Genomic DNA, 15,902 nt, shown 5'->3' on the forward strand with positions numbered 1-15,902 from the left:
CGAAGCAGGGCTTTGTGGTGCATGCACGGGACAGGGCTTTGAGGTGCCTGCACGGAGCAGGGCTTTGTGATGCCTGCTCTTAACAGGGCTTTGGTGTGCCTGCTCGGAGCAGGGCTTTAGGTGCCTGCACGAAGCAGGGCTTTGTGGTGCCTGCACGGGACAGGGCTTTGAGTTGCCTGCACGGAGCAGGGCTTTGAGGTGCCTGCACGGAGCAGGGCTTTGTGTGCCTACGCGGAGCAGGGCTTGACTTCAATAATGAGAAAGACACGAGCTAAGGCTCGCCTTCGATAATAAGAAAACCACGAGCTGCGGGTCGCCTTCGATAATAAGAAAACCATGAGCTAAGGCTCGCCTTCAATAAATAGGAGAATCATTAGCTTAGCTGGTCTTCAACAATGCAAGGTCGTCGAATAATAAATATGATGATTAGAAGGAGCTCTAAATAAGAGAAATCCCAACTGAAAATTTTGTTGAACACTTAGTATAGTCTTGATTTCCTGACCAAGCAAAAAGTCTATAAAAGCTGTGATTGACAACCCATGAGTGAAAGGCACTCCATCATCACATGTAGTGTGTAGTCATAGTTTTTAACTTTCCCAGCCAATCCAATGCATGAAATATACCACAGATTTCAACTCCTTCTATCACTTTATTTTTGTTTCCAAAGCTGGACATTAGTATCATAAAATCAGCAAGTATGCAAAGGTAGAAGAGCTTCGTACAGCAAATAATTCAATTAGGTTCAACTATTGATAAGTATATAACAAATGAATGCAGGTTTGTTGAAGCTATTTAAACATATTCAAGAACTCTAAGCATTAAATCCTTCATAAGTATCAAAGTTTCTTTGAGAATTCTTGCTACTAGAAATTTTACTTATTTTCTTTATTAAAGCCACCAAATGCACAACATCATTCAAAATCGGCTAAGTGGATATTGACTTGTTATTTGTTAAGCATTTCTGCATTTAGCCTACACTTCATATTTGACCGAATCACAATTGTTATTTAAGAGTGTTGTAGTGGCTAGCAACCAACAAAGTGAGTTCCAAGTACAAATATTCACAGAATGAATGGCAAATATCAGTTGAAATTCTACTTTCCCCCTGTTAGATAAATGCAAACTAGTTTGACTTGAGCAAAAGAAATTGTAGGCGTGAAGATTGAAGAGGTAAGAATAAGAATGAAAGAAAAATAATTAAGATTGATCACTCCCCTTTTTATAAGTTGTTCACGTTAATTGTATGCCACGGAAGAGTCCACTTCCTCAGCTAGTCTAGTGCCCAAAGTGCAGGCAAACATGGGTGTTGCCGAAAGTGGGGCTACCTTATTTCATCAAATGCATTGCTTAAAGATCCATGTCTCAAATTATTCTTGAAGACTTATCATGATCTTTGAAATTTCACCAAAGAAACCCCAACTATGAAGTGCGGAGTTGTCGTCAAAGTCTGTGGTGGGCTGCGGGTGGCATTCTTGTCAGCGGCTGCCTCGATGACCTTTGTCGGAGGTTGTAAAATATTGCGTAGTTACTGCAACCATAAAAATGAGGGAATTTCTGACTTAAGCATTTGATCGAGCATCTGACAGGTAAACGAGTTTGCAACACAATTCTTGTTAATGAAACGAAATTATTCTATAATCCTATGCTCAAAGCGATAATAGTGGGCCAATTCTTCGACACTCGCCACTTCCATCATCGGAGGCCACTTGTCATAGTATTGATTCCTCATTGCCTTCCTTTCCACTGAAAGAGATCGCACGTATTTCGGTTGCCGTAATATTTGAGCTTTTTGGGATTATTTCAATGGGGATGCCAATAGCTACAACTCCCTGCCAAAGATCTTTCTGAAATACCAACTTTTAAAGCCAAATCTTTGAATAGAACTTTCTTCTTTTTGTCCTTTCCTTTGTTTGTTTGAAAAAGAATCAAGTTGGAAAGAAAAAGGCTCTACCATGACACCCCGTTTTGCTAATTTTTATCAAATGCTCCAGCACAAAGATTATAACGGCCTCCATCATTTTTTCAATTTTGATTGGCAGATTGTTCAAGTTGCAAATCACCCCTTTCATGGACCAAATCTAGATATTTTTTCAACCTTTTGTCAGTAATAGCCATTTTTTCTTCATTCTAGTGGCCAACTTCTCTGTGGGTAGAGAGAACTGCTCGAATAATCCTTGTGCTTGCCCAAAAAATGTTCTCTTTCTAATAGCTATTTTCATTCCTTCTTTGGTTATTGTCTTTTTGTGGGAGAGAAACTGCTCGAAAAACTTATCACTTTCGATGAATTTTTGGATGTGGTAAAAATATGGTTAATGTATCGCTTCCCACAGACGGCGCCAATGATGATACCAAAAATTGTACCTGTGATTTTTCAAGATTGAGGACTGAGGTCGAGCACGAACGAAACCTTCCAGTACCTGAAACAAAGGCGACGAGGTATGCTTTCGTCGCCCCTCCGATGCTTAAGTCAGACGAGGAAATTATGTAAAAGTATGTATTGTAATTGTATTGTAGAAACATACCTGAATAATGGAGCCGAGTCCTGTATTTATAGATGTCAGTGGTTGAGTTGTATCAGGATTCAACCACCTGTAATCTTTATCTTGTACAGTGATTGAGTTATATCACAATTACCACTTTAGGTTTGGCATGAATTGTAATACGTTTAGTATTTAGATAATGATAAACAGTTGAGTCATAGGAGCACTAAAACTCGCAAGAGACTCGAGAAGAGGACAATATTTTGGCATGTGGACCCGACCTTAGTAGGACCTGATTATTAGGTCCTACCTATGAGAGGCCCGACCACATTTTAAAGGATATTTGGAGATGAGAGTGGTCGAGGTATTTACCTCGGGCCATGCTTGAAAGTTCGGGGTCGGGCTATAATTTTCGTACACATCAAGATCATTTTCGAAATTTTAATCCTTCTTCTTTCTATTTTAGTTTTGTGAATTTCTTCATATCCAATGCGATTGTATCTATAGAGAACTGAAATTAAAGGGCCAGTGGTACGATTTAATGGCCAAATCATTATTACGCCTCCCACTCATTTTCTCCAACATTATTTGTGGGCCCAATTTAATTGAATAGATTGATAAAGATGAGATAATGGACGTATTAACTTATTTCCAAGGTAAATTTTATTAATCTGAATCTAATCATACCCCACTAATATTTACCAACCAAAAGTTATGACATTTTTCCCTATAAAAATGTGGAGTCAATTGTTTCAATGGTCACTGAATTTATATTTATATTTTCGATTACTTATTGAAGTTTAAAATGCCGAGTTTCAATCACTGAACTATGAAAAACGTTGTATGTTACTCAATGGCATAACTTCCGTCTCAAACTTCTAAAGAAATTTATTATGTAGTTGAAAGAAAGTACATGTGGCGCCCGGTCACATCGTTAAATTTTGAGATTATTGAATTTTGATCCTAAACTTTGAAAAATGTCTTCTATTGCTTAATAAAATTTGATGTGTCGAATTTTGATTACTAAACTTTGATATAGTCGAACTTTGGTCAACATCTTCTATTGTCCATTGTAAATTTGGATTTAATTAAGTCTTTGTTTTTCTTACTTTAAAATAAAACTTTTTAATTTTCATACTTATTTTTAATCACACATGTATACAATAAAATATTTTACACTTAAACTCAAATTTTTTCTAACTTTTTAACCACTAATTCTCTAAAACATCACTATTTTAACAATAAATATATCTTGTGTTTTATTGCAATTAGTAATCAGTTCCTTCGTATAGATTTGCAAAACGTTTTTGTATTACTCACAACAAATTTGGATTTAATTAAAATTCGTTGTTAATATTTGGATTTAATTTTATTTAACAATAAATTCATTGCATCTTTCATGATAAAATTCAAATATTATGATGATGATAGCTTAAAATTCTACAAAAATAAATTAAATTTAAATTTAACTACTGTGTAATTGAGTAATAATTCCTAGTGGTACAGACAATGATTGCAAAGCTATGCAAAGAAAATGACTACTAATCGCAATGAAACACACAATATATTTATTGTTAAAATTAAATTAAATTCAAATTTTAACAACAATTTTAGCCCTTGCTTGATGACCATTATTTAAAAAAAGAGTTTTAAATAGTGATTTCTTTGGGAAATGAGTGGTTAAAAAGTTTTTAAAAAATTGAGTTTATGTGTAATATATTTTATTGTATAAATGTGTGATTAAAAATGAGTATAAAAATTAAAAAGTTTTGTTTTAAAGGGAGATAAATTGAGGTTTAATTAAATTCAAATTTTATAGTGAGGATTAGAAGATGTTTTTTAAAGTTTAGTGGCAAAGTTCGATTATATCAAAGTTAAGGCCAAAATTCAACCACTTCCAAGTTTAGTATGCAATAGAAGATATTTTTCAAAATTTAATGACCAAAACTCGACTATATCAAAGTTTAAAAGTGTGACGAGAATCCACATGTATATTCCGCTAGTCATGTCATCAATTCCGTTGAAATTTGAGACAAAAGTTATGTCACTGAGTAACGTACAATTTTTTTTAAAGTTTAGTGGCTAAAACTCGACATTTTAAACTTTAGTGAGTAATCGAAGACATAGATTTACGTTTAGTGGCCATTGAAATGATTAACTCAAAAATGTGAATCAATCTTCAAGGATGTGTTTGATTGTAAATATAGAATTTATTTGGAAAGAAAATAAATTCTACGCAATTGAATTGTCTAAAAATTATTTGTATGAAAGTTATGTGTTTAATTGATTTTGATTTTTAGGTGTTATACTCGTCCATTTTTATTGGTAGTTAGACGAGAGAGGGAGTAGATGAAAGAGAAAGAGAGAGTGAATTACTTGGAAAATAAAAGTCTATTCCCCCATCCCTCCCCCCAAAAAAAAATATTCTCCTTATTTCTAAGAAAAATATAGTCACGTGATTAAAAGTAAAAAAAATACCTTTCATGAAAAATTGTTAATCAAATAGCGCAAAAATAAAAATTTTGATGAAAAATGATATTTTCCTTGAAAAATACTGACAATCAAACACACTTTAAGTTCTTTTTGTCTTCAATAAAACGAGTATTATGTTACCAATAAATAATATATGATCTAAAAAAATGTACGATTTATGACTAAATTTATAATTGTGACTTATAATTTGTATCTTTTGATCGATAAATTGTAACTAGTTCATTTGAAAATTTGTGATTGATAAATAAGTTTTGACCAATTACTTGATGAATTGGGATCGATAAATGGTTGGTGACAATAAAAAAAGTGTAATTTGGGAAATTATGGCAATTTTTTTAAACAATAAAAAACATGTGACCTAAAAAAGGGTGATATTGACTAAAATTTATGATTACGACAATTTGTGTCATTGTAATCTATAAATAAATTGTAACCAATTAATTTGATAATTTGTGACTAATAAATGAGTTTGACCAGTAAAAACATGTAATTTGGATAATTGTAACAAATAAAATTAGTATTTTATGACCAATAAATAATATGAGACCGAAAAAATATGTGATCTGTGACTAAAATTTATGAATATGCATACAATTTGTATTTTTGTGATTGACAAATAAATTGTGACAAATTAATTTGATAATTTGTAATTGATAAATGAGTTGTGACCAATTAATTCGATAATTTGTGATTAATAAAACTTGTATTTTGGATAATTGTGACCATAAAATGATTATTTTTTGATTGATAAATAACATGTGACCTAAAATATGTGACTAAAATTTATAACTATAATATATAATTTGTGTCTTTGTGATCGATAAATAAATAGTAACAAATTAATTTGATATTATGTGATCGATAAATAAGTCGTGACCAATTATTTAATAATTTATGACTGATAGATGAGCCGTGACTAATTAATTTGATAATTTGTTATCGGATAAATAATTTTTTTTCCAATAAAAAGTATAATTTGCAACTAAATTTTAATTGTGACTTACAATTGTATTTTTGTGACTGTCATTATGACCCTGTGTAATTTGTGAGTATATGTGATTGTGATCTATTTAATTAAATTGGATATTGCAAAATTTTATCAGGAGTCAAATGTGACCAGCTAATTTTGGAAAATAATAATTTCATGATTTTAGGTGGTTACATTTTGTGACATAATTTAATTAAATTGATTACATTCTCAATAATACACAATTTATAATCATAATTATATACTAATTACAAATCACACAAGATCACAATCACAATAATACAATTTGTGAGTCACAATTATATTAGCAAAAAACACAACGTGTCACATTCTATTTTTTCCACGTCTCCCCCACCCTATCGCACGCCACAACTTCTCTTCCATTCACGGTCGCATCAATTTCCATCTATTTTTTCCCTATTTCCCACAAAAGACCAACTCCATTTTCCGCTCTTTCTTTCCCATCTCCTGGACCCAAATTTAGCATGAATCTCAAGTCTTAACTGAAAGAATCCATCTATATTCATGAATGGCATCCCCTATTCTATCCCTCCGCCGTCGCCGTATTTCAATTCAGAATGATACCATCAAGCGTCGCCACCATCAATTTGGTACCATACTATCCTCTAGCCATTCATATTAATTTCTTTATAGCCACGACATTTTCCCTGAGATGTATACACATCCCCAAATCCGCCAATAAGACTATCATTATGGTAGCCATTAGTGGCTTCAAGAAGATATGCAAAATTGAGTTTTCGGAGAGGCTTTTTTGAAAGTTCCAAGGATTGTTGGTGGGTATTGTGTATTGGAAAATTTTTTAAAGAGAGAAACTCTGCAATTGGGGTTGGTATTGTGTTAGTGGATATATATGTTTTAAAAAGAATAATAAAATCTGATTATTGAAAAATAATATTTAAGACCTGAATTATGAAGCTGAAACTTAAAATGTAAGGGTTGACGTAATTTTCCCAAATGGAAATCCAAATAGGCCAATTCTCAAGGAAAAAAGGAAAAGAAAAAAAATTGAAAGGGATTGGGATGGGGCCAAAAGTTCAGTGCAGGTCTATGCCTATACTGGACCTTATTGGGCTCCGCCATGTCTTGATCCATGAAAAAAAAGCACTCCCAAACTAGATTGCCTTAAGCATATTGAAGGTTACTTGTTCATCATTTAACCTCTACATCAACTATTCCTTCTAAATATTAATCAACAACCTTCAAGTAAGAAGGAATGATTGACCAAAAATAAGTGGTATGTCTATGTCTCTATCTTCAACCATATCCAAGATGATGAAATCCGCAAGTTAACTTGTCCACTTTTAGCAAGATATCTTCAATGATTAGTCATAGATATTTGATGGATCAATCATGGGCGGAGGGAGTGAGGGGCTGGGATGGGCTATAGTCCAGCCAATCCTTCAGCCCACATGGAAATTTAAAAATAATTTGTTCAATTTTTGCCCAAATATTTGTGTAAGCTCAATTTTAATTTGAATTCTAACCCTAACAACGCTCAATTAATTATAGGGTAATTGGCACAAAACATTTCTATCTTTCAAGGTTTTTGTGGAAAACGTCAATACCTTTCATTTTTTGGCATTTTCACCCCTACCTTCTACCTTTCATTGCGCAAAAGGTCATTTTCATCCGTTATGACAATTTTACCCTCCTATTCAAATAAAACAAAAAGAAAAGAAAAGAAAAAATAAAGAATTAATTGTAACCATAGTTCCAAATTTTCAAAAAATTACAAATTAGTAAGAAAATTACTAATTGCTCCCTCTAACGAAGGAAGAAATGTACACTCGGCACCACCTGGCCTCCGCTATAAAATTAAATGGATAACACAATGAGCTCGTGTCGTTCACTTGCGCTGAGCAAACTGCCTTTTTCTTATGTTTCATAAAGTGAGATGTATGGGCTGTTCAATGAATGCAATTCTCGAGGCTTGCAGGAAAATTTCGATGTTGTATGATTTGGGAAGTGCAATGGGTAATGTTGTGCTTTTAATGGATTGGAGCAAATGCATTTTGTTGATTATTTAAAATAGCTTATGGCTAGAAAATTTATGTATATATTCAATATGAAAGGATGCAATTGATTTTTGACTGATTTGTAATTGAAAATTTGAGACTATGTTTGCAATTAGTTTTTTAGTTTATTTTATTTTTGTTTTATTTGAATAAAAGCGTAAAATCGTCAAAAACGGATAGAAAGAACCTTTTGCGCAATGAAAGGTGGAAGGTTGGGGTGAAAATGCCAAAAAATGAAATGTATGGATGTTTTCCACAAAAATCTTGAAAGGTACGGACATTTTGTGCCAATTACTCTTAATTAAATCTTGTCGAAGAGGCTATGATTATTAAATGCTATTTTCATAACATTTATGAAACATGAATTTCTTATTTTTATATTAGACATTTTATTTAATGCATGTTTGACTAAATTTATTAATGGTAATTAAGAAAATTTACTAAAGAAAATTTGTGTTGATTAGATCTAAAAATTACTTATTTTAATAGTTAAGAGTCACTATATAATACATGTTTTGCTAAACCTAAAAGTAATTAATTTTTTTATTTCTACATATGTTTTCATATAACTTATAAGAAAAAATTAATTATTTTGACCATGAAATAGAGTTTATGATCATAATAAATAACATGCTCTAGATTTGATCTTGTCAATAAAAAAATATTTGTTAAAATTTATTCATTTATAAATTAATCTATATACAAGTACATTCTTGAAATTGGGCAAAATATGGACACGAATTAAATCTAATTGTTTTGGGCCCTCATAATTCTTTGTTGCTGTTTCTTTTAGATGTGACTTCTCACTATGAAATGAAGTGATATAGAAGATTGTTGTCCATACCAAATAGTATTTTGAGACAATAACATATATTAATATATTATTGATGGCGTGTTTCGACTAAAACTTTTAATTGTTTGAAAATATTGTTCGTCAAATTTATTTAGAATAGTATCATTGGTGGATATGTATCCTTTGTTTATTCCGATCATTGTTCGATTAGTTTATATTTTTAAAGAAAGCGTCGATTTTTTATTTGGTAAAAAAATTATAAAAAGATTTAGTGGAACATATTAGGGTGAAACATCTAGTGTTCTTTTATTTTATCGAGTGTTGTACACTTTTAGTCATGAATGTCATGAATTTAGCCTCTTGCGAAGTGAGTTCATTCGAAAATTTTTAAATTTTAGTCCAACCTAACATCATTTTCTAGCTTCGTCCTTGGTATCAATCACATATAGCTGTAAGGATATTGTATTTGACTTTGCTAACCTCATACCTAGTATCATAAAAATAGTTAAAGATGTTAAATTAATTAATACTTGTACTTAAATCTAATATTCTCTTATCGAATTCTAAATTATACATGCTTCCTTTTGTTGGATAAAATATCTTTCATGAATTTAATGTAGCTTCGTGTCTAAGGCATCTGTTTATGCTATACTTGATGTGAATTTTCTTCGACACCTCCAAGAACTTCTCAAATTACTAGTCCATCTTAAGTTTGTGCAACCGTTGTGCCTTTTCTTTTGCTTGGCCTTGTTGGCAAGCTCTGTCATGAAGTTCATGTCAAAATCCATGCTTGAAGGAAAAGTGAGATAGTAGAATGGTTCAAGAAAGCGATTAAGTTAAAAATACCTAAAAAGAAGGAGACGTGAAGAGAAAGAAAAAGATAGAGAAATAGAATGGCCGATTGAAGATAGGATAACAAGAAAAAATACTACCCTCACTACAAAAAAAAAGGGGCTTTTGCAACATTTAAAAGGCAACATTCGTCAATTGTATGTTGCTAAACGGGGTATATTGCAACATGCAGCAAATGTATGTTGCCATTGGTTGACCAAATTGAGATTCCTTTTGCAACGTTCATAGACCGTTGTTGTTATTATTATTATTATTATTATTATTATTATTTTTTTTTTTTTTTTTTTTTTGCAACGTGCATTCAATTTTGGCAACGTTCTATGAACGTTTCCGTTAATAAGTTTTGGCAAATTTCAGTGAACGTTACCTTTAGAGGTTTTAGTAACGTTCATTGAAAGTTGCATTTAGTTAGTTTTAGCAACGTTCAATGAACATTGCCGTTAATAGTTTTGAACGTTGCCTTTAGTTAGTTTTAGCAACGTTCAATGAATGTTGCCGTTAATAGTTTTGGCAACGTTTATTTGAACGTTGCCTTTAGAGGTTTTAGCAACTATCAATGAACGTTGCCGTTAATAAGTTTTTGCCACAACTCTATATCTACATTGCCGTTAGAGGTTTTAGTAGCATTTTGCAATAAATTAATACTTGAACAAAACACAAACCACCCGACCCGACCCGACCCAATTGGTTAGTGTGGTTAAAAACTCAAGTTCCTGCCATCCAAAATGACAACCCTAATTTCTTCCCTCTTTCTCTCGCTCTCGGTCTCTCGCCACTAGAATCGCGGCGTTGCCTTCCTTCCATCGCCACCATCAACAACGTAAGCGAAGAGGCGCCGCCTTCCTTCTTCCCTCCCTTTCACTCTTTCACAAATGACAACAAGCCGGCCCTTTTTTCAACCCTAATCGTACGAGTCGCGACTCCGTGATTAACAACTTGTTTAGTGGGTCCATCAGTCTCCTCCACAGCTTGAGAGACTACACTCCGTCGCGGTTAACAACTTGGCGACTATGCTATGCAAGGTAGATCTCCTGTAAGACTCGCCAATCTTGTGGTACAAAGCAAGGGTTCTTCTGTTTGGCTTCGTGATTGCATTTTTTAAAGTAATTTTCTAAAGATTTGTTTATTTTTGTGTGAGTTTATGTTGATTTGCAAGGTAAAAAGTTCATTTTTGTTTTTACTGGTCATAAGGCAGCGAACCTTACTGTTTTTATATATTTAGAAACAAATTTTTTATTTTTATTTTTGTTTACTGTTTTTATATATTTAGAAAAAACGAATTCTTGTTTACAATATGTGTAAATTTGTTTACAGTAAACAAAAAGTTCATTTTTGTGTGAGTTTATGTTGATTTGCGAGGTAAAAAGTTCATTTTTGTTTTTACTAGTCCTAAGGTAGCGAACCTTACTATTTTTATATATTTAGAAACAAAAATTTGTTTTTTTTTTTTTATTTTTGTTTACTGTTTTTATATATTTAGAAAAAACGAATTCTTGTTTACAGTATGTGTAAATTTGTTTACAGTAAACAAAAAGTTTATTTTTGTTTATAGTTTTTATATATTTAGAATTGGGTTAATTTCAGAACGGTCACTGAACTTACTAAAAAATTACAAACGATCACTGAAGTTTAAAACTTTCAGCAATGGTCACTGAACTTCCGGGCGGTTACACTAATTGTCATTGAAGTTACCAAAATGATTCTACTTCAAACTTATGGACCAAAACACGTGACCAATAAATATTGAGGACCTCAGGGGCAAATTTTCGGCCAAAATGAATTTCCCAAATCGTCCAAAACTGCCCCGACTTTCTTCCAAATTCATCCAACTCCATTGATGCCCATGTTAATCACACCACACAGATCGCTCAAGCTCATCTAGACGCATCTATCCATGTTCATTTAATAACAAACAACGAAGAAATTGAAATATAGAGCATTTTTTGGAAACAGCGAACTCGCGGCCGACTAACTCGTTTTTCAGCGACGGTGGTGGTTCCAATGATCGCGGACCACCTGTCCTGGCATCCTCTCTTCATAACGCACCTATTCCAGCTATGGGTCATCACCAATTTGGGAGCAAAGTGCATGAACAGGTCGGACAGTTCATACGCAAGGCAACCAGGTTTGTCCACCTTCAATTGAGGTTTCTACACCGTCCCAATCCTCAAATTCGCCCTTAATATCTTCAATTCAGGTTGGAAGTATGCTGGGTCATAAATCAATTGCACCAATTAACCATCAAATTGAGCCAATTTCTGGATTATTTGCACTAAGTTCGCTCGTGAGAAAATGAATCTCATCCATCAATTGAAGGCTCCAATGTAACCAAGTATGCAAATCAACCTTGGGGGAACTGATATTCAAGTTCAAAAGACCCTAGGTAACCACTCAATTGCTGAAATTACAGCTCTAATATACTAAATTTTGGAATCAAAATTTGCCAGGTTTGGGGGTTTTTTGCCCGGAAATTTGCATATGAGGCCCTCAATATTCTTTGGTCACTTTGGTCCTTAAGTTTGAAGTAGAATCATTTTGGTAACTTCAGTGACCATTTGTGAAATTTTTTAAACTTAAGTGACCATTAGTGTAACCACCCAGAAGTTCAGTGACCGTTGCTGAAAGTTTTAAACTTCAGTGACTGTTTTGTCATTTTTTGGTAAGTTTAGTAACTGTTTCTGAAATTAACCCTTTAGAATTAGAAAAAATGAATTCTTTATGCAATATGTTGTTTGATGATTAATTAATAGGTGAAATGAAACTCATTCGAAGTGTACTGTTGTCTGAAAATATCGATTTGTCTCGCCAATTTCAAAAGCATCAAGCAGTTCGAGCTTTTTCTGCCACCCCATTTTCAGGTAATTATTTCTTCCACTAATGCTTTGGCTTTATTTATTTATTTATTATTATTATTATTTTTTTGATTGGTGGTTGAATTATTTTGCGAATATGAAGTTGATTTAATGGTTTTCTCCATTGCCAATAAATTTGTATTTATTTACTCAATTCACATAACCATTTTTTGAATTTGGTGAAGCAAAAAGTTATTGTGAATGATTAATTACTATGTTGCTCAAAATGGTTTACAAAGGTTTTGGTTGGTGCAAGGAACTTGTGTTCCTGTTTTTGAAACAAGATCTGAGGGAATATTACCGAGGTTTGACACCAAAAGGTAGACTTTTTTGTTGGAGTGCAAATAATAGACTTTTTTGTTTCAAAAGGTGACTTTTGCACTTTAATGGAGTCCCAATGTGCAAATAAACATACACGTTAGACACAGAGGTTGTAAGAGATCAATTAAGAAAAAATTGAGATTGAACAATTAGAAAGAATATCTAAAGACTTGTGATAATTTTCTATAGTTGAGATTTTTAATGATGAGATTGAAATAGAATCATCATTGATGAAGAAGTCCCACATGCATCATCTTACCTATAATATTTTACAGTAGTTTTCTTAATTACTAGATACCGAACGTTGGATGTCAAGTTTTAGTTATCATAGTGAGATGATTCTTTTACTCATTTCTTAAGTCTCAGCCTCAAATTTGGATTATTCCTCTTCTTTTTTTTTTTTTTTAATATATAACGACTCTTCTTAGAAAGCCCCACCCTCAATCACTGCCTGTAATACTTGGGTTGTAAGCTAAAATAAATAGATAAAAAATTTGAATGGCCTAAATTTGTATTAAAGGCCGTGTCATTTCCCTCTTCTTATCTCTCAACATAAGCATTCATCTCTCTCTCCCTCTAACAGTTCAACTGTTACTGCATAATGGACCCTTACAAGGTACCAATTGCTACTCTTACCTCATCTTCTTCTTAATAATGTTATTTAGATTTTGGTTTTCAGTTTTTATTAATATCTTGATTGGGCTAGCTGTTGAAGTTTAAACAAAAGTTGATCTTGCTGGTAGCCCTTTTATTACTAGTTTCTTCGTCAAGAATACTTTTATTATTTGTTAACGAATCCTTAGTTCTTTTGATCATTCATTAGATAACTTCCTTTATTATTATTATTTTTTTTTACTGATAATATTCATCGGGATGCCCCTTTCGCAAAAATAAAAACACCTTTGGACCGAGGTTTCTTGATAAAACTATCTTACATTTTAAAAGAAAGACTAAACTCCAGAAGGTGTATTTTTTTCTTGTATTAATGGAAGTATATATTTACTGAGAAAATAAATTTTTTTATTTGTGGATATGCTTGTTTTGAACTGTATTTTTCTATTTTTATCTATGGCGATTTTATTACTTTCTTATTTTGATTCAGTACCGTCCATCAAGTGCCTACAATTCCCCATTCTTCACTACAAATTCTGGTGCTCCTGTTTATAACAGCTCATCACTCACTGTGAGATCAAGAGGTATATTATATAGCTTCTATTGATTAGACTCTTTTAATTCATTTGATTTATTGTCTGATTATGTCTGGGTTGATACATGGTTTCAACCTTTTCTTTGTGTGTTGCGCCATAATGCAACGAATATCGTTATTAGCTGCATGCAGGGAACAAAAAATTAAGCAGTACTCTTGGATTGTCTGTATATAAGGACAAAAAAGTCACCACATGTGAATATAACCTCAATTGTATTATTTTTATTTAACGTGATGTTGTTATCATAAGGTATTTAAAGACAAAATGAACAGACCATTGATCAAAATATAAAATAATGGTTATTTTATAGAAAATTTAATGTCAATTTGGACTTTTTTATTGAATTTAAGGAGCTCAATCAGTGGATGCCTTGTCTTTGTAATGATATTTAATAGTTGCACAGTACTTAAGAAGTTGAGGCCATCTTGATTGAAATCCATTCAATATTTACGAATGGATGCGTCCATTATTTTTTGATAAGAAAACTGAAAATTTAGTTTTTCTTTTATGTTAATAAGAAAATATTGTCTGTTTGAATTTATTTGTAGACATTGCACAAGATTTTGCAGCTATTATATTGAATTGTGAAATTCTAATTATTGGCATTATGATTGAATATGACAGGTTCTTAAGTGCTGAAATTTTTGAGAATGGAACAGAGTCTTGTTCCGGGTGATCTTGTTCCGTTGTCCTACATTGCTGTTATGTTGATAGGGTGGCCTAATTCTAAGGCTGTTGGACCCACAGGAGAAACTCTAAATGCCGAAGAAGCCTTTAAACTTGCTGGTGTAGATTTAGGTTTTTTTGAGTTGCAGCATAAGGAAGGTCTTGCACAAGTTAATTTTCTTTTGTTTGAGAGGAATGTAAGATGTTTATTTGATGGGCAATATGATAATAAAAAAATTTCTTCAATTTATTATAATGATGTGTTTTGTCTATTTGGTGTGGATTAATAAAATTATATCAATTTCATGCAAGTCAATTATATTTTATTTTTTATTTTGTCGTAAATTTGGTAAATAGCTATACAAATAGGGAAAAAATAATAATAATAAAATAAAAATTTGTAAATGACTTACGGCAACGTTCATTGAACGTTGCGAATAAGAGATATGACAACGTTCAATGAACGTTTCCGTAAAGGTTTACGGCAACGTTCAACGTCAGGGTTTGCAATAGACGCCTGAACGCTGCCGTAGGCCTTTAGCAACGTTTTTTGCCCGTTGCGAAAACCTGTTTTTGGTGTAGTGCCTTGGGTAGCATATGTCGGTGTTCAATTGCTTGATGTCGACCAATACGTCATTCGTCCGAGCCTCGACGGATTCCAAGATTCTAAATGTCTTGAGTCGGTCTTGCTGGGATTCGGTAAGGATAGGAACCTTATTGAATCTGTCAAAGAGAATGAAAAAACTAATCTATTGGAAAAGGAAAATGATCCTCTAATGAACTTAGGAAAAATAAGCAATATTTCCAACCTCTATTAGAAGATCAACACAAATGGATTTTAAAGTGACCAAGTGGAGGACTAATATTAGAAGATGACGAAATTATTGAAATTTAAAAGGAGCTTCATCTCGACAACAAGCAAAGTAGCTTGAATGATGGTAAACGCTATTGTGAAGGCGTATTTAAAGAAAACAATCTAGCATCCTATGGGATTAGGTTATAATGGGAAGAGAGGGGGGCATGAAAGCGCAAGCCACATATAAGGCTATCTTAGTATATGGCTACTTATCCCCTAGAACAAGGGGGAACCACTCATGGGCATACATAACAAGTAATATTAGTGTAAGATAATGATGAAGCATCACGTTGCAAAAATTATTGATATGACCTTTGATTGAAGAGTCGTGCCATCAAAAGTTGCAGGCATGGTGTC

At 32.7% G+C, this 15,902-nt stretch overlaps 1 long non-coding RNA gene across 1 annotated transcript; it reads left to right on the forward strand.

Moving 5' to 3' along the window:
* Window positions 1-13,278: 13,278 nt before the first annotated feature.
* Window positions 13,279-13,982, forward strand: LOC111407063. Its single transcript, XR_002705027.1, has 2 exons — window positions 13,279-13,431; window positions 13,918-13,982. It is a non-coding gene; the product is annotated as an uncharacterized LOC111407063 (long non-coding RNA).
* Window positions 13,983-15,902: the final 1,920 nt, after the last annotated feature.

Source organism: Olea europaea, chromosome 12, assembly GCF_002742605.1.
Source record: "Olea europaea var. sylvestris chromosome 12, O_europaea_v1, whole genome shotgun sequence".
Lineage (NCBI taxonomy): Eukaryota > Viridiplantae > Streptophyta > Magnoliopsida > Lamiales > Oleaceae > Olea > Olea europaea.